This window comes from Tamandua tetradactyla, chromosome 6 (assembly GCF_023851605.1).
Source record: "Tamandua tetradactyla isolate mTamTet1 chromosome 6, mTamTet1.pri, whole genome shotgun sequence".
Classification (NCBI taxonomy): Eukaryota; Metazoa; Chordata; class Mammalia; order Pilosa; family Myrmecophagidae; genus Tamandua; species Tamandua tetradactyla.
In genome coordinates, this window is record NC_135332.1 from 117,705,282 (window position 1) to 117,725,868 (window position 20,587).

The 20,587-nt window shown below is 38.7% G+C and overlaps 1 long non-coding RNA gene and 1 pseudogene across 1 annotated transcript in view; one reads left to right on the top strand and one right to left on the bottom strand.

The window, feature by feature from the left end:
• The window catches only part of LOC143688748 (uncharacterized), a 79,543-nt gene that overhangs the window by 32,530 nt on the left and 26,426 nt on the right, over positions 1 to 20,587 (top strand). The gene's annotated exons all lie outside the window — the stretch shown is intronic.
• LOC143685715 (WW domain-binding protein 11-like) lies at positions 809 to 17,360 on the bottom strand (annotated as a pseudogene).

Consider the following 20,587-nt stretch of genomic DNA (forward strand, 5'->3'; position numbering starts at 1 on the left):
TTTCACAATGTGACTCTGTGAATGTGAAAACCTTGTGTCTGATGCTCCTTTTATCTACCATATCAACAAAAGAGTAGAACATATGGAATAAAAATAAATAATAGGGGGAATAAATGTTAAAATAAATTTAGTTTGAAATGCTAGTGGTAAATGAAAGCGAGGGGTAAGGGGTATGGTATGTAAAAAAAAAAAACAAAAAACATACTTGGTTGATCTTTGTTGTTGGTGTGGAATGTTCATTAATTTTTCCACAAAACACTCGGAGTTTAAGTCAGTGGGAAATAATTTTAATCAAAGAATTGTACATTTTCTTCCCTTGAATCCTGCCTTGTATTAAGAAATGATATTGTGATCCATGTCACTACAAGTAAAATATTTCAGAATATTTACAAGAAAATATCTTAAATAAACACAAAAGCCAAAATGGGATGAAATAAACCAATTCCTCAGAAATTTCTACTCCAAGTGCCTACAGCTCACAAGAGAGGAGAGTGAAAACAAGTAACTAAGATCCCCCTCATCATATGTTTCAAAAGAATTGGAGAAGGGAAAGAAATGGGATAGAAATGGTGATATGAAGGGGAACAGATGTTAGCAGCACTGCTTCAACAATCACTCTATTCTGAACGACATATGCCCCTCTCACATGCAGTAAATTCTGACCAAGTCTAAACTGTAGGATGTTCTTTTCACTGAAATTAGAAAATATCCTGACATTGGAAGTAGCTGTTTCACCTAACCTTGATAAAAGCTTCTTTCTCCATGAGCCACTGACGTGAATGGAACCCTGTTATGGTATTAAGAGCTGTCACAGTAGCCCTCCCATCACTTTCATGAAAACTTCATACACATCATCCATGGTTTGTACTGAGAGCGGAATAGAAGGACCAGATTTGGGGACTGCTTTGGCAAGAGGCACAGTGGAATCATCCTCTGACCTTCTTTTGGGAATAGCAGTAGCCCCTTTGTTCTCTCAATATACTCTTAGTGCAGTGGGCCCAAGCTGAGTAATCTTTGCCTTGGGATTAGTGATCTGTGGCTTGGCACTTGATGGTTGCTGTGGCTTTCTTCTCAATGGCGGTTACACTCATATTACCCGCCTTAGGTTGCTGAATCAAACTGGGTGGGACACTTAAAACTTCTCGGTTTGGCAAGGAAGCTGGTGGGAAGAGCCCAGGTGGTTCAGGTCCAAGTGGAGACCAAAGGTGAGGACATCGTGCCAGAAGGAGGTGGAAGGATACCTGGAGATGTGTGTGTGTGTGGGGAAGTAGCCTTGGTGGAGGTCCCCAAGGAGAAGGACCAGGAGGTGGGCCTGGGGAAGGGGCAGGGGGTCAGCCAGGTGATGGTCTTGGAGGTACAAGTTGGAATAAAGGCCCTCGGAATCCTGGCATTTTCAAGGAGATCGCAGGACCAGAGGGACTGCTAGAGTTGGCTCAGGAGAAAAGACTGTAGGTGGTCCAGGTGGTCGCAAGGTACTGTAGGTGGTAGTCCAAGAAGAAATCGTCCTAGCATGGGAAGTGCTTGTATCTGAGAAGAAGGAACAGACTATGGAGGAGCCTGCTGCTGTGAAGAAGCTATAGATGTGCCATCCGAAAGATACTATTGTTTATGCTGTTTTTGTGATTGCTTTTCTTGTTCAGAATCCTCAGAATCATCTTCCTCATCCTCTGAAAATTCCTCTACTTCTCATCCCTCCTGTGGGATTTCCTGACCTGCCATTTGAAGCATCATGGCTTGAGGAGGAATCAGTTCTTTCACCTTCTTTTTTGTCTTCCTTGGTATTCCAGGCATATCTGCAACTCATACTCTCAGAGCCGACATTTTTTTTTAATTGTCTCTCTTGCTATCATCACTGTGCACATATTCCTCTCCCTCATTTTTTCCATCTGGTCCGTCAGTGTCACTGTCAGCAATGCTGTCACCATGTTTATCCTGACCCATGCCCTTGTGATAGTGTCATCCTCGCTGGTGCTGGAAACATCATCATCGTGACCTTGCTAAGCAAATTCAGGACAATATAACATGTCATCATCTCTTCTGTGAGGAGGAAGATCTAGGTAAAGCCCACATTGTGCCCATACATTTGCAAGACTTGAGGTGGACCAGGGGGAGGACCAGAAGGTTTTCTGCCAGGGGTCAAGCATGGAACATCATGTCCAAGAAGAGGAAGTATAGAAGCTGCCCAAGTTGGAGGTCCATAGACTGAAGTCTTTTTAAGTATAGAGGGTGGCTGGGCACCAGGAAGTGGAATATCCTGGGTTAAGATGTTGGAAGAAGCATGAGGCATATCTGGCAAAAGAACATTCTTAACTTCCATGTGCTGAACATTCTTGATAGCATCAAAATATTGACTAAGTTGAGCCTTCGTCTATTTATTCTTCTAGCTTTCTCAATTCTTCATGAATATCTGGATTCTCTTTTTCATAGAGTTGTAAAATACAGTCAAAACTTTCGCAATTCTTTTTTTTTTTTTACATATGCAATCAGTAATTCTTAATATCATCACATAGATGTATGATCATCATTTCTTAGTACATATGCATCGATTTAGAAAAAGAAATAGTAAGACAACAGAAAAAGAAATAAAATGATAATATAGAGAAAAAATAAAAATAAAAAATACAAAAATATATAAGAAAACAAAAACAAAAACAAAACAAAACTATAGCTCAGATGCAGCTTCATTCAGTGTTTTAACATAATTACATTACAATTAGGTAGTATTGAGCTGTCCATTTTTTTTTTTTTTTTTTAGAAATCATACCATTCTACATATGCAATCAGTAATTCTTAACATCATCACATAGATGCATGATCATCGTTTCTTAGTACATTTGCATCGGTTTAGAAGAACTAGCAATACAACCGAAAAAGATATAGAATGTTAATATAGAGAAAAAAAATAAAAGTAATAATAGTAAGAACAAAACAAAACAAAAAAAAATAAAACAAAAACCTATAGCTCGGATGCAGTTTCATTCAGTGTTTTAACATGATTACTTTATAATTAGGTATTATTGTGCTGTCCATTTTTGAGTTTTTGTATCTAGTCCTATTGCACGGTCTGTATCCCATCAGCTCCAATTACCCATTATCTTATCCTGTTTCTAACTCCTGCTGAACTCTGTTACCAATGACATATTCCAAGTTTATTCTCGAGTGTCGATTCACATCATTGGGACCATACAGTATTTATCTTTTAGTTTTTGGCTAGACTCACTCAGCATAATGTTCTCTAGGTCCATCCATGTTATTACATGCTTCATAAGTTTATCCTGCCTTAAAGCTGCATAATATTCCATCGTATGTATATACCACAGTTTGTTTAGCCACTCGTCTGTTGATGGAGATTTTGGCTGTTTCCATCTCTTTGCAATTGTAAATAACACTGCTATAAACATTGGTGTGCAAATGTCCGTTTGAGTTTTTGCCCTTAATTCCTTTGAGTAGATTCCCAGCAATGGTATTGCTGGGTTGTATGGCAATTCTATATTCAGCTTTTTGAGGAATTGCCAAACTGCCTTCCACAGTGGTTGCACCATTTGACATTCCCACCAACAGTGGATAAGTGTGCCTCTTTCACCGCATCCTCTCCAGCACTTGTCATTTTCTGTTTTGTTGATAATGGCCATTCTGGTGGGTGTGAGATGATATCTCATTGTGGTTTTGATTTGCGTTTCTCTAATGGCCAGGGACATTGAGCATCTCTTCATGTGCCTTTTGGCCATTTGTATTTCCTCCTCTGAGAGGTGTCTATTCAAGTCTTTTTCCCATTTTGTAATTGGGTTGGCTGTCTTTCTGTTGTTGAGTTGGACAATCTCTTTATAAATTCTGGATACTAGACCTTTATCTGATATGTCATTTCCAAATATTGTCTCCCATTGTGTAGGCTGTCTTTCTACTTTCTTGATGAAGTTCTTTGATGCACAAAAGTGTTTAATTTTGAGGAGCTCCCATTCATTTATTTCCTTCTTCAGTGCTCTTGCTTTAGGTTTAAGGTCCATAAAACTTCCTCCAATTGTAAGATTCATAAGATATCTCCCTACATTTTCCTCTAACTGTTTTATGGTCTTAGACCTAATGTTTAGATCTTTGATCAATTTTGAGTTAACTTTTGTGTAGGGTGTGAGATATGGGTCTTCTTTCATTCTTTTGCATGTGGATATCCAGTTCTCTAGGCACCATTTATTGAAGAGACTGTTCTGTCCCAGGTGAGTTGGCTTGACTGCCTTATCAAAGAACAAATGTCCATAGATGAGAGGGTCTATATTTGAGCACTCTATTCGATTCCATTGGTCGATATATCTATCTTTATGCCAATACCATGCTGTTTTGACCACTGTGGCTTCATAATATGCCTTAAAGTCAGGCAGTGCGAGACCTCCAGCTTCGTTTTTTTTCCTCAAGATGTTTTTAGAAATTCGGGGCACCCTGCCCTTCCAGATAAATTTGCTTATCGGTTTTTCTAATTCTGAAAAATAAGTTGTTGGGATTTTGATTGGTATTGCATTGAATCTGTAAATCAATTTAGGTAGGATTGACATCTTAACTATATTTAGTCTTCCAATCCATGAACACGGTATGCCCTTCCATCTATTTAGGTCTTCTGTGATTTCTTTTAGCAGTTTTTTGGAGTTTTCTTTATATAGGTTTTTTGTCTCTTTAGTTAAATTTATTCCTAGGTATTTTATTCTTTTAGTTGGAATTGTAAATGGGATTCGTTTCTTGATTTCCCCCTCCGCTTGTTCATTGCTAGTGTATAGAAATGCTACAGATTTTTGAATGTTGATCTTGTAACCTGCTACTTTGCTGTACTCATTTATTAGCTCTAGTAGTTTTGCTGTGGATTTTTCTGGGTTTTCGACGTATAGTATCATATCGTCTGCAAACAGAGATAGTTTTACTTCTTCCTTTCCAATTTTGATGCCTTGTATTTCTTTTTCTTGTCTAATTGCTCTGGCTAGAACCTCCAACACAATGGTGAATAATAGTGGTGATAGTGGTCATCCTTGTCTTGTTCCTGATCTTAGGGGGAAAGTTTTCAATTTTTCCCCATTGAGGATGATATTAGCTGTGGGTTTTTCATATATTCCCTCTATCATTTTAAGGAAGTTCCCTTGTATTACTATCCTTTGAAGTGTTTTCAGCAGGAAAGGATGTTGAATCTTGTCAAATGCCTTCTCTGCATCAATTGAGATGATCATGTGATTTTTCTGCTTTGATTTGTTGATATGGTGTATTACATTAATTGATTTTCTTATGTTGAACCATCCTTGCATACCTGGGATGAATCCTACTTGGTCATGATGTATAATTCTTTTAATGTGTTGTTGGATACGATTTGCTAGAATTTTATTGAGGATTTTTGCATCTATATTCATTAGAGAGATTGGCCTGTAGTTTTATTTTTTTGTAATATCTTTGCCTGGTTTTGGTATGAGGGTGATGTTGGCTTCATAGAATGAATTAGGTAGTTTTCCCTCCACTTCGATTTTTTTGAAGAGTTTGAGGAGAGTTGGTACTAATTCTTTCTGGAATGTTTGATAGAATTCAGATGTGAAGCTGTCTGGTCCTTGACTTTTCTTTTTAGGAAGCTTTTGAATGACTGATTCAATTTCTTTACTTGTGATTGGTTTGTTGAGGTCATCTATGTCTTCTTGAGTCAAAGTTGGTTGTTCATGTCTTTCCAGAAACCCGTCCATTTCATCTAAATTGTTGTATTTATTAGCGTAAAGTTGTTCATAGTATCCTGTTATTACCTCCTTTATTTCTGTGAGGTCAGTAGTTATGTCTCCTCTTCCATTTCTGATCTTATTTATTTGCATCCTCTCTCTTCTTCTTCTTGTCAATCTTGCTAAGGGCCCATCAATCTTATTGATTTTCTCATAGAACCAACTTCTGGTCTTATTGATTTTCTCTATTGTTTTCATGTTTTCAATTTCATTTATTTCTGCTCTAATCTTTGTTATTTCTTTCCTTTTGCTTGCTTTGGGATTTGTTTTCTGTTCTTTCTCCAGTTCTTCCAAGTGGACAGTTAATTCCTGCATTTTTGCCTTTTCCTCTTTTCTGATATAGGCATTTAGGGCAATAAATTTCCCTCTTAGCACTGCCTTTGCTGCGTCCCATAAGTTTTGATATGTTGTGTTTTCATTTTCATTCACCTCGAGGTATTTGCTAATTTCTCTAGCAATTTCTTCTTTGACCCACTCGTTGTTTAGGAGTGTGTTGTTGAGCCTCCACGTATTTGTGAATTTTCTGGCACTCCGCCTATTATTGATTTCCAACTTCATTCCTTTATGATCCGAGAAAGTGTTGTGTATGATTTCAATCTTTTTAAATTTGTTAAGACTTGCTTTGTGACCCAGCATATGGTCTATCTTTGAGAATGATCCATGAGCACTTGAGGAAAAGGTGTATCCTGCTGTTGTGGGATGTAATGTCCTATAAATGTCTGTTAAGTCTAGCTCATTTATAGTAATATTCAGATTCTCTATTTCTTTATTGATCCTCTGTGTAGATGTTCTGTCCATTGATGAGAGTGGTGAATTGAAGTCTCCAACTACTATGGTATATGAGTCTATTTCCCTTTTCAATGTTTGCAGTGTATTCCTCACGTATTTTTTGGCATTCTGGTTCGGTGTGTAAATATTTATGATTGTTATGTCTTCTTGTTTAATTGTTCCTTTTATTAGTATATAGTGTCCTTCTTTGTCTCTTTTAACTGTTTTACATTTGAAGTCTAATTTGTTGGATATTAGTATAGCCACTCCTGCTCTTTTCTGGTTGTTATTTGCATGAAATATCTTTCCCCAATCTTTCGCTTTCAACCTATGTTTATCTTTGGGTCTAAGATGTGTTTCCTGTAGACAGCATATAGAAGGATCCTGTTTTTTAATCCATTCTGCCAATCTATGTCTTTTGATTGGGGAATTCAGTCCATTGACATTTAGTGTTATTACTGTTTGGATAATATTTTCCTCTACCATTTTGCCTTTTGTATTATATATATCATATCTGATTTTCCTTCTTTCTACACTCTTCTCCATACCTCTCTCTTCTGTCTTTTTGTATCTGACGCTAGTGCTCCCTTTAGTATTTCTTGCAAAGCCGGTCTCTTGGTCACAAATTCTCTCAGTGACTTTTTGTCTGAGAATGTTTTAATTTCTCCCTCATTTTTGAAGGACGATTTTGCTGGATATAGGAGTCTTGGTTGGCAGTTTTTCTCTTTTAGTAATTTAAATATATCATCCCACTCTCTTCTAGCTTCCATGGTTTCTGCTGAGAAATCTACACATAGTCTTATTGGGTTTCCCTTGTATGTGATGGATTGTTTTTCTCTTGCTGCTTTCAAGATCCTCTCTTTCTCTTTGACCTCTGACATTCTAACTAGTAAGTGTCTTGGAGAATGCCTATTTGGGTCTAATCTCTTTGGGGTGCGCTGCACTTCTTGGATCTGTAATTTTAGGTCTTTCATAAGAGTTGGGAAATTTTCAGTGATAATTTCTTCCATTAGTTTTTCTCCTCCTTTTCCCTTCTCTTCTCCTTCTGGGATACCCACAACACGTATATTTGTGCGGTTCATATTGTCCTTGAGTTCCCTGATACCCTGTTCAAATTTTTCCATTCTTTTCCCGATAGTTTCTGTTTCTTTTTGGAATTCAGATGTTCCATCCTCCAAATCACTAATTCTATCTTCTGTCTCTTTAAATCTATCATTGTAGGTATCCATTGTTTTTTCCATCTTTTCTACTTTATCCTTCACTTCCATAAGTTCTGTGATTTGTTTTTTCAGTTTTTTTATTTCTTCTTTATGTTCAGCCCATGTCCTCTTCATGTCCTCCCTCAATTTATCCATTTCATTTTTGAAGAGGTTTTCCATTTCTGTTCGTATATTCAGCATTAGTTGTCTCAGCTCTTGTATCTCATTTGAACTATTGGTTTGTTCCTTTGACTGGGCCATATTCTCAATCTTCTGAGCGTGGACCGTTATCTTCTGCTGCTGGTGTCTGGGCATTTAGTCAGATTTCCCTGGGTGTCGGACCCAACAAGGTTGTAAGATTTTTCTGTGAAATCTCTGGGTTCTGTTTTTCTTATCCTGCCCAGTAGGTAGCGCTCGTGGGACACGTTTGTCTCACGTGTTTGGAATGGATCCTCCCCGGTCACCAATCTCCGCGGCCTGGGGATTTCCGATCCAATTCTCTCCGTTGGTTCAGGGGCCGCGCGTTGTGGGGGCGTCAGCCGCCGCGGCTTGAGAGGACCCTGTGGCTGGTCGCCGGCTGCAGCGGGCCCGGGGAATTCGCCACCGGACCAGGAAGTCTCCCGTGGGGGAGGGGCGTCGGTCACCGGCCGCCGCGGCCTGATGAATTCCCCACCGGACCAGAAGCCGCCCGCGGGGGGGGCCACCGCGGCTTGGATAGCCCTCTGATCCGAGACTCGTAGCCGCAGACTCGAAGCCGAGACTCGAAGCCGCCCACAAAAGAGGGGCGCCGGCCGCCTCGGCTTGGGAAACTTGCCTCTCCGAGACTCTCAGCCGGCCCGGGAAGGAGGGAGGGAGTAGCTCCGGCTGCTGCAGCTGCCGCTGCTCGGGAAATCGCGCGCCGCTCGGGGATCTCACCACAGCCGAGTCTCGCAGTCAGACTAGCCAGTCCAGACTGGGTTACGCTGTGTGTCCATTCCCTGCCGTAGCCCTGGGAGCTGTTCTGCACTGTTTCAGTTCACTTAGTAGTTGCTTTGGAGGAGGAGGAACTAAGACGCACGTACCTTACTAAGCCGCCATCTTGGCCCCCCACCCGCAATTCTTTTTTATTTTTATTTTTTTATCATGTCGAAGGACTTTATTTATTTATTGGTGGTCTAGGTCCAAATTTATTTCCTTCCATTTAAAAAGATTTATTTTTATTGATATATATTATATATCCACATACACGTAATCATTAATAGTGTACAATCAATGGTTCACAATATCATTATACAGCTGCACATTTATCATCATAATTGACTATTTTTTCTTTTTTGTGAAAATACATATGTACAAAACAATACATTTCATAGTACATTGCAACAATTAGTTGTTCAACAGATTACAGAGCTTGGTATGGGTTACAATTCCACAATTTTAGATTTTAACTTGTAGCTGCTCTAAAGTACTGGAGGTTAAAAGAAATATCAGTGTAACGATTCAGCACTCATACTCATTTGTTAAACCCTAACTTCTCTGTAAAACTCCACTATCACCTTTGTTCTTCCTCTTATTCTTTAGGGGTGCTTGGTCTATGCCCATTCTAACCTTTTCATGTTGGAAGGGGCTGTTGATAATATGGGATAGGGGAGTGGAAGCAGTTGATGCTCTGGAAGGGCTGGCCCCTTTGCATTTCTGGACTTATCTGGTCCAGGGACCCATCTGGAGGTTGTACGTTTCTGGAAAGTTACCATAGTGCATAGAATCTTTGTAGAATCTTATATAACACCCTAAGTGTTCTTTAGGGTTGGCAAGCATGGTTTTGTTTGGGGTTTGGCAAGCATGATAGCTAACAATGTCTAACTGAAGCTTGCATAAGAGTGACCTCCAGTGTAGCCTTCCAACTCTATATGAACTCTCTCAGCCACTAATACCTTAATTGTTACACTTCTTTTCCCCCCTTTGGTCAGGTACGCATTGTTGATCCCAGAGTACCAGGGCCAGGCTCATCCCTGGGAGTCATCTCCTATGCTGCCAGAGAGACTTTCATGCCTGGATGTCGTCCCACCTAGGGGGGAGTACAATTATTTCACTTGCAGAGTTAGGCTTAGAGAGAGAGGCCACATCTGAGCAACAAAAGAGGTCCCTCAGAAGTAACTCTTAGACATACCTATAGGTAAGCTAAGCTTCTCTGCTACCTACTTAGTTTCATAAGAGCAGGATCAAGGGTTTGGCCTATTGATTTGGGTGTCCCTAATGTTTTCTTTTTTTAATTTATTTATTAATTAAAAAAATAAAGAAACAAAATAAAACAACATACATAATCAGCAATTCACAATATCATCACTTAGTTGCATATTCATCATTTCTTAGAACATTTGCATTAATTCAGAAAAAGAAATAAAAAGACAATAGAAAAAGAAAAAAAACGAACACAGGAAAGAAGAAGAAAAAAAAGATTATACCTACCATACCCCTTACCCCTTGCTTTCATTGATCACTAGCATTTCAAACTAAATTTATTTTAGCATTTGTTTCCCCTATTATTTCTTTTTATTCCATATGTTCTACTCCTTTGTTGACAAGGTAGATAAAAGGAGCATCAGACACAAGGTTTTCACAATCACACAGTCACATTGTGAAAGCTGTATCATTATTCAATCATCCTCAGGAAACATGGCTACTGGAACACAGCTCTACATTTTCAGGCAGTTTCCTCCAACCTCTCCATTACATCTTGAATAACAAGATAATATCTACTTGACGCATAACAATAACCTCCAGGATAACCTCGAGACTCTGTTTAGAATCTCTCAGCCATTGCCACTTTGTCTCATTTCCCTCTTCCCCCTTTTGATCGAGAAGGTTTTCTCAATCCCTTGATGCTGAGTCTCAGCTCATTCCAGGATCTCTGTCCCACGTTGCCAGGAAGGTCCACACCCCTGGGAGTCATGTCCCATGTAGACAGGGGGAGGGTGGTGAGACTGCTCGTCGTGTTGGCTGGAGAGAGAGGCCACATCTGAGCAACAAAAGAGGCTCTCTTGGGGGTGACTCATAGGCCTAAATTTTAAGTAGACTTGACCTATCCTTTGTGGGGTTAAGTTTCATATGAACAAACCCCAAGACTGGGGGCTCAGCTTTGGTTTTCCACACTGCTTGTGAGAATATCAGGAATTCAACTTGGGTAGTTGAATTTCTCCCCATTCTCACCACTTCCCGAAGGGGGCTTTGCAGATACTTTTCCACTCACTGATCGAATCACTCTGGGATTCATCAGGGCATCACTGTGAACAAACCAGCAAAATCTCATGTCCTACCTGAGATTCCAAGTACTTATGGAGTTCAATCAAACTATCTACATAAGTTATATTAGGAAATGCACTAGTCAAAATATAAATTTTGTAACAAATAAACATTTTTTGCTTTAGTGTCACACAGAAGGTGACATTTTAAAATATTAATTACCATCTATTTTCAGTATCCTGCAATAATGAAATTCCTTTGTTCTTCCTCATTCAAAAACATTTTTAAAATTGTACCTTGTACATTTCACTATTATTATACACTCTAGGCATTCCTAGATTACCTAATGTTTGACACATTATCAGGGGTTTCCCTGGTGGTAAAGTTTAATAGTTTCATATTTTTTCTCCCACCCTTCAAGGGACTTTGCCAATACTTTCTGATTGTCTGCTTAACATACTCTGGGATGTACCCAGGCCTTACATTAAGCTATACACGATTTAAGGCCCTCATTCTTATTCTGGGCTCCCTGTGTTTGGATTGTTTAAATGATCTATCCAGACAGGTTGAGTTAGATTATGTGCTGCAGACAATTTAGGTTCTGGACAAAATAAATCTTTCTTCCTTTGGTCTCAAAGAGTAGATGAGGTTCTAAAATGTAGAGAATATTGTCCTTACCCTTGTATTCTGAATTACCTTAATCCTAACCTGATCAGATTCATTCCTATCTCTATATACCAGGTTATATATATATAAAACAGCCTCTGAAAATCCAGAAATAACAATTACCACTCTGGACTAAAAGTGACTGCTGTAAGAACTTACAATCTAGACCCCTGTTTTCTTATAAGTATTTTCTAAATGAGACCGTACAATATTTGCTGTTGTGTTTCTATCTTATTTTCCCATGGATTTATTTTTAAAAGAACCAATGAATTAAACAAAACAAAATGTTAAAAAATATATACATAAGAAAACAGTCACTACCTGAATTCAGTTTAAGAGTATTTTTGTAGATTAGAACAATAACAGAAACTTTAAGTTTCTATGTATTTTATTAAAGGAACAGCAAGGAGATTATAGCATACTGTTCACCACATCCCTTCCATTACAGTCCAATTACTTTGTTGATTCAGAACTTAATTCTATTTTAATGGATGTAAGCACTTCAAATAAAATAATTTGAGAAGTACGGACAGACATTAGTGATTAGCTCGGTTAACTTTTTGACATGTAGGAAAATATACTTTATCCTAAATCCTATAAGAAAGATTACACACACACATACATACACACACACACACACGGGGACTGTAAACTTGGCCAGAAAAAAAATCTTTATTTCTGCTAACCTCTTCAATTATGAATGTAGGCAAAAACCCACAATATTAGCATCTCTTGTCACTTGATCACCAAAAAAACTCATTTATTTTTATATGGCACTTCCAACATTTGATATAGCTGAAAATATTCTTTACTCTCAACAGTTCTTTGAAATTATGGTTGTTTTTGGTTCTTATGTGAGATCACATTGTTTAATACATTTTAGTATTAGTGAAGAAGCATATACATTTTTTAATAGTTTGGTGAATGTATTCAATATAAACTGGCTTCCTTTGTAACCCTACATATTTTACTTTATACATTCAACATTGTATTCTGAAAAGACGTCTGTCAGCTATAGCATATTCTCACCAAAGGAGTCCATGGTGCAAGGAAAGAGTGTGATTACTTTTCCTAAAGGTAGCACTCCACAGAGAGGAAGACAATGACTCCAATGGATGTGTTTCTGGCAGGTGCTGGTCACAGCTATGGGACTATTCATTCCCTCATGCCTACTTGCCTGGCTTCCTTGTTCCATTTCACCTACTATTACCTAAATATCATTCTCCTCGATCATTCTAAGTGTCTAGGACCCTACCTCAACTCTTATCAGGCAGGTTGATGAATTTCAATATACAACCTAAGAATAACTCTTACATCCCAGTTCTTCAGGAACCTCTGAGATCCACATATCAAGGATGAGGTCGGGCAGAGGTAACACTGGGACGTAGCCACATCTATCTTTTGAAAATCCACCCCCTCCCATGCGGCTTTTTTTTTTTTTATATTTGTATTTATATATCTTCACACATATACACTCCATCCAAAGTATACAATCTGTGGCTCACAATATCATCATATAGTTGTGTATTCATCACCATGATCATTTTTAGAACATCTGCATCACTCCAGAAAAAGAAATAAAAAGAAAAAAGAAAAAACCCACACATCCCGTACCCCTTACCCCTCCCTCTCATTGACCGCTAGTCTATTTTAATCTAACCAATTTTTTTTACCCCTTATCCCCCGCCCCCCCATTATTTATTTATTTATTTGCCCTTAATTTTTACTCATTTGTCCATACCCTGGGAAAAGGGAGCATCAGACACAAGGTTTTCACAACCACATGATCACACTATATTAAATAGAACTCGATTGCAAGTGGCAGAAATCCAGTTAAAATGACTTTAGCAGAAGAGGGAATGTGTCAGCTGAGAAGTCTAGTGTTTGTTCAATGTGGCCAGATCTCAGATGCTTAAATAATGTCACCACAATTTCTCATCTTTCTGTATTATAGTTCAGTTTTTCCTCCAAGCGGTTTCTTTTTTGGGTAGCCTGAAGCAGAAGCAAGATGACAACCCCTAGCTCCAGACAGTGATACTCCATAAACCTCTTTCCACACAATGAATTGGGCTGATTGTCTGATAGGCCTGATTTGGGTCTTGGGTCAACAGTACTCTGGGAGATGAGGGGCTCTCAGCCCAGACCTGGGCCATATGCTCCTGCTACCCCTGAATCAAGTCTTGGGCGCAGGTCAGCCACACCCTGAGCTGAGAGTGAAAGAAGGTGGTTTCTAAGCACAAAACTGGGGTGCCATCATGAGGCAAAGGAACAGGTGTTGGGCAGGTATGCTAGCCAAGATAAGGTGCAGCTGCTGTAATGAAGATTCCCAGCAAATTCTGAGGCTTAAAGAAGAAAGAAAGTTGTTCCTTTCTCATGTGGGACTTCTACCATCAAGGGGCCTCTTGTTCCTTTCCTTGGGTGGCATGGTCCACACATGCCTCACTGGATTTCAGCCCATATGCAAGTGCTGTCTTGGTTTGGGTTCCTTCAGAAGCAGACCCTTAGGCAGGGATCCACGTTGAAATAGAGTGCTGAGGAGGTGATCCCAGGAAGCAGCCATAAAGGAGTGGGGAAGTATGACAGGACAGACAGCCAAGAACGAGAATCCAATCAAAGAAGTCACCACTGAGAGCAGCTGTAGCTTAATCCTGGTTAGAACATGCCTCAACGTTAGCCCACTGGAGGGACATGGGGAGCTATTTGTCCACTAACTCCCCAGCTGTCATTGCTTGAGGTCCCCCATGCAGCTTTTTACATTTATCTTTCAGCATCTTCTCATTTAACTGTGGCTGTTGCACTGGCTTAAACTCCAGTCCATTCAATTTTACCATGCCCTGGATAATCTACTTGAGATACTTCATTTTTCAAAACTGCAGCTCAAGTGCATGGGTGGCTCAGTGGTAGAATGCTTGCCTGCCATGCAGGAGACCTGGTTGGATTACCAGCCCATGCACTCCCCAAAAAGAAAAAAATTAAAAGCTGAAGCTTGTACCATCACATACCATTTTTTATTCTTTAATTCTTTCTTCTGGGCTTCCTTTTGAGCCTGGTCTTGGGGTTCATACATTTTCCACTCTTGGTGGATGTAGATCTCCATCCCACATTTAAAATCTGTATTGCTTACTTGCTCATTAAAAAAAAAAAAAAAGCTGCTCTTCTGCTGAGTTCCCAGGACTGCAAGAGGTGTGGTATGGGTGATTCCTGGCCTCTTTTACTTCATAGCAGCCTGTTAATCAGCCACTCAGCCCCTGCCATTTTGAAGCCTACAATTGACTGATTTATCTTTTAGTCCACATGTCTGTTATTAAATGCCAGAGGACATCTAACACAAGCACGTCTAAAGAACTAGGAAATAAATTTCTAGGAAAGAAAGATTTTACATATGGAGTGAATATGGCGTGGGTCAGTAGGCTCACCTAATCCAATAGGCTTGGAAAATGGACAAGAACCAGTGTAAGACAGCAGAAACCACTTACACTATATATGGCCACCACCCCTGGCTGGATACAGCTGCTGCTAAGACATCACAGCATAAATCTATTCTGAGGTCTTTCTACCATTGTTCAGATTCAAAATTCCGGGTATGAACTGAGTTACTTCCAGAGGACTCCTTTGTTGCTCAGATGTGGCCTCTCTCTCTCTAAGCCCTACTCTGCAAGTAAAACCATTTCCCTTCCTCCTACATGAGACATGACACCCGGGGTGAAAGACTCCCTGGCAATGTGAGACATGACTCCCAGGGATGAGCATAGCCCTGACACCATGGGACCAACAATGCCTTCCTGACCAAAATAGGGAAAAGAATTGTAACAAATAAGGTATTAATGGCTGAGAGAGTTCAAATAGAGTCAAGAGGCTATGCTGGAGGCTATTCTTATACAAGCTTCAGCTAGATATTGCTATTTATTGCAGTTTACAAAACCCCAGCCAGACTTATTCCTCCCAACCCTAAAGAACACCTAGAGCTTTATCTGAGATTCTGCAAAGATTCCATGCATGATGATTGCTTTCCAGAATCCTTCAACCTCCAGATGGGCTCCTAGGCTGGATAAATCCTGAAACCCAGAGGGCCAGCCTCTCCAGAACACCAACTTGTTCCATCCCCCTATCCCATATTATTTACAGCCCTATCCAACATGAAAAAGTTAGGATGGACTTAGCCCAGATACCCCTAAAGTTTGGGAGAATGATCAAAGGAGAAGGTAGAGTTATAACAGAGAAGATAGGATCTAACAAATGAGTATAACTGTTAAATTATCATATTGATGTTTCGTTTGGTCTCCAATGTCTTGGAGAAGCTAGAAGGAAAACGCTAAAGTTGTGGAATTGTAACCCATACTAAACTCTGAAATCTGTTCTATAGCTAGTTGTTGTGGTATGCTTTGAAATATATTGCTTTTTGGTATATATGCTATTTTTTCCAATAAAGAAAAAATATTCTAGGTATGAATGTCCAAATTAGCTAAGTTCAGCTCAGGAGCTCATACCTTGGTTACCAAGGGGCAAGAAGAAAGACCTCCTTGCTGCTTTGGCTTCTGTTTTGGGAATGAGAGTCTCTCTTCCTGCCAAGTGTCACTGAAACTAGGGAGAGGATTCCACCACTTAATAGCCAAGAATATATCACTAAAACTCCAGTACAGTTCACCCCTGGTAGACTTACCCTTCTTGCTTCCTAAACTCATGCAATAACTATTATAATAAAAAATGTACTAACTCTTCCCAAAGAGAAACAACCCAATGTCTTGTCACTTTCTGAATTCAGAATCAGGTCCTGGATCTCCATTTATATTATGTCCATTTTCCTCTTGTTCTCTTGCGATCCCCTCAGTGACTAATTACAGAGTTATACCTCTGTGAGGTCTAAATAAAATATTAAGTTTTCCCTTACAATTTTATTTTGACCTTCTGGCAGTAAAAAAAAAAAAAAAAAACAACCAAGTCTTTAACACATGTACAGACAGAAGCTGTATTGTGTAGAGGTCATAGGCTGAAGCAGGATTTTATGATTTCCCTTTTACAGTACCATGTTTGTTTTGCTGTCAACAAGTAAACCAGGAGGCTGATGTAGAAGGATATTTATCCCTGAGGAGCTGAGCTCCTGGTGGTCCTGCCTTCACAGGTTGCGGTAATCTTCCATTGACTTTCAGGCTGGATCCAGGGGATCCCTGGGGTTCATTTATACTCCTAGTAAAAGGTTTGAAAACAGTGATAGGTGGAGGTGAGAACTGGTTCTCCTTGGCAAACTGACTTTTTCTGACTTTTATTGACTTACCAGTGCTTCTTCAATCAGTACACTAAATTTCATATGGTGAAAGCTGTCAACCCAACTGACATTTCAGTGCAGTGACTTATTGGCTCAAGCTTCAAGTTTTGTTTTACAATTATGGAAATATTGTCTGTGACTAAAAAATCACAGACAACGGAAAGTCCCTAGATCTCTGGCGATGCCTTGCAATGTGACTCAGAGATTTGAGCTTGTGTTCTTTGTTTAAGCTGTTCAGTACCATTAAAAGCAACAATTTCACTTCTCAGGCTGTGAATTTACACTGTTAATCTTCATGTCCTCCATCCTATTCTCTTATGGGTGTATTGGAAGCACCCAAAGCCCTGCCATGGATGGGCACTTCATTCTAAGAAATAATTTGATTAGTTATTACCCTGGTGAGCTACTGGTTTTCACTATTTATGAGCACCATGGAATTCAGTTCTAGATAGGTAAGATAATTAAAATCAGAGTTCCCCCATTTTCTTAAGGGCTTATTACCTGCAACATGATCCCTGGAAATCAAGGTCTGCAATAGGCATGCTTTTTATTGAAATCAATTAGAGCTGTCTAGGTAGGTAGAAAAGAAAAGGCAATTACTGGAAGGATGTGGTCATGTGCCTATGCCCATGTGGTAGGAGATAGGAGGGAAGAAGTCTCTTTTTGGCTGGCTCCAGTAAGAGGAAATTGGGGTGCCACCTTCACCTTGATTCAAAAAATGGGGTATTTCCCAAATCCAGGATGGGGATTTCTTTGCTGCACAGCTAAAACAAAATAAACCTCCACAAATATCTGCATCTTCTACTTTATGATTTCCTGTAGATTTCAGAGTTTTGCAGTTGACATTTTTGAGATTCTTCTATGAGACACCACATTTCCTACAAATATTTCTGCCTACTCATTTCCAATATTTATACCTGTTTTGTTTTTTTTAACTTATAACAATGCCTGGAATGCAAGCAATGCTATATTGTGTACTGATAGCAGGCATTTTTGTGTTGATCTCATTTGTAATGAGAATGACTCTAACAACTGATTTTTGTTAAGTATAAGTAAACTGTTGATTTGAGATTGTTTTAAAATAATGTGTGAAACATCCCTCTATTCTTAGTGTACTAGTTTAAAATCTGGAGTGGAGACTGCATTTTACCAAATGATTTTTAAAATGTCTATAGGAGATGATTCTACATTTTTCTTTTGCCAAATTATGTCAGTGAATTTTATCTTAAACTCCTTTGCTTTTTAAAGAATACACATTTAATTTATCCTGTAATATTTGCTGACTGCACTCTGGGTTTGATTTGCTTGTCTTTTATTCTTAACTATTGCCTCTAAATGCCTATGTGATAGGCCTATAGTGTCTCTTTTCTTTTTTAGGGGGTGAGAGGTAGAGGATGAGGAGAGTGTTTACTTAGAGTGTGTTATCATGATTATACTATCTTTGTAATAATGACATGGAAATTTACTATCTTTTACTATATGCTAGTTTAGTGTGGAAATCGTGTTCCTTGAAGATTAAAAAAAAAAAACCCCACAAAATTACCATCCACAAAATTATCTGGTCTTATGCCTTTTGGAGAGAAATCTCTGAGAACTAGGTTAGGAAGAATCTCTTGTAATTACTTTCTTCCATGGTTATTGGCTTATTCGATTTTCATTTGGGTTATGTGCTGGTTTGAAGCTGTTATATACCCCAGAAATGGTCACGTTCTTTTAATCTGTCCCTGTGGACGCAGACCTATTATGGGTGGGACTTTTTGATTAGGTTGTTTCCATTGAAATGTGACCTATCCAATTCAAGGTGGCTCTTAATTCTTTACTGGAGTACTTCATGAGGATAAGAGAGAGAAATACAGAGAGAGAGGGACACTCAGAGAAGCTTAGAGAAAAGCCCTGGAAGAAGCAAAGAAGGACCCACAGAAGGCGAAAGAGCCAGAACCTGAAAGCAATGAAACCAAGGAGCAAAGGACCAGCAATCATTGGCCATGTGCCTTTCCCTGAGACAGAGGAACCCCAGATGCCAGCAGCCTTTCTTCAGAGAAGGTATCTTCCTCTTGATGACTTAATTGGGACATTTTCAAGGCTTAGAACTGTACATTTATAAACAAATAAATCCTCATTATAAAACTCATTTTTGGTATGTTGCATTCTGGTTGCTTTAGCGTTCCTAGGAAATCACATACTTAACCATAATTTTAAAATGTATTGATATGGTACAAATAATAATCGATTATAATTTTAAAATGTCTCTATTTTTGAATATAACCTTTTTCATAAGAAATATAGGGTATTATTTTCTTTTATGTTGATGCCACCTGTGTATTTTTGCTTTCTTATTTTTTTGCTTATGTCCCACATTTGTCTGTTATTCTTTCTAGAATCAGCTCTTGTAAATGTTTTAATTTACTATTATTGGCTGAATTGTGTCGTCCCAAATGAAGTGCTGAATTCTTAAACCCCAGCACCTGTGAATATGTTCTTATTTAGAAATAGGGTGATGGCAAATGCAATTAGTGAGAATGAGGCCATGCTGGAGCAGGGTGGGCCTTTAGTCCTATATGACTACTGTCTTTAAAAGAAGGGGACAGGAGACACAGACAGAGGGGAGATGGTCATGTGAAAAGAAAGACTACAGACTTTCCTTTTCCTGCAGACTACAGAGGAAATATGGCCTTTTGGACACCTTGATTGCCAACTTCTAGCTTTTGGAACCATGAGACAGTAAAATTGTTGTTTTAAGCTGCTTTAAACACTGCTTTGCTAAGGCAGTCCTAGGAAACTAAGATATTTACTACTTTCCTACTTTGTAATTTTCTGTTAATTTTTATTAATTATTTTGTCCTACATTTTGGGGATTTTCTTCAAACTTTTTGAATTTAATGCTTAGCTTGTTTCTACATACTCTCTTACATAAAAATAACAGATATGAATTTGCCTTAGGTGAATTAGCTGCCCCCACCAAATGCTACTCATCAGTTTTTTAGAATAGACATAAATCACAACATTTTAAAAAACTTTTTTATTGCATAGTATAGCATATATACAAAGCAAAGAAATAAAAAGCAATAGTTTTCAAAGCACTCTTCAACAAGTAGTTACAGGACAGATTCCAGAGTTTGTCATGGGCTATCATACAATCCTCTCATAGTTTTCCTTTTAGCTGCTCCAGAATATAGGAGGCTAGAGGGCTTAAATATTTTTTATCATCACAATGGACTTTTTCCCTTCTTCTTTTTGTGAGAATAGCATATATACAAACATGCTACAAATTTCAAAGCAAAGCACCACAATTACTTGTATAACATATTGCAGAGTTTGACATGGGTTACAGTTCCATAATTTTAGGTTTTTACTTCTAGCTGCTCTAAGATACTGGAGACTAAAACAAATATCAATTTAATGATTCAGTTCTGAAAGTCTGAGCCATGATCAGGGGCTGATACAAGATATTTGTAGACAGAATGGCTGGTAGCACCTTCCTAAGATGGCAATCAGTTACATTTGAGAGAGGTGATTGGCTGCTGGTGGCATTTTCTTTTCTTTTTTATTTTATTTTATTTTTTTAAATACCAAAAAACACCAAACAAATGCAAACATTCCCATTTTGATCATTCCATTCTACATATATAGTCAGTAATTCACAATATCATGCCATAGTTGCTTATTCATCATCACGATAATTTCTTGGAACATTTGTATCTATTCAGAAAAAGAAATAAAACAAAAACAGAAAAAAA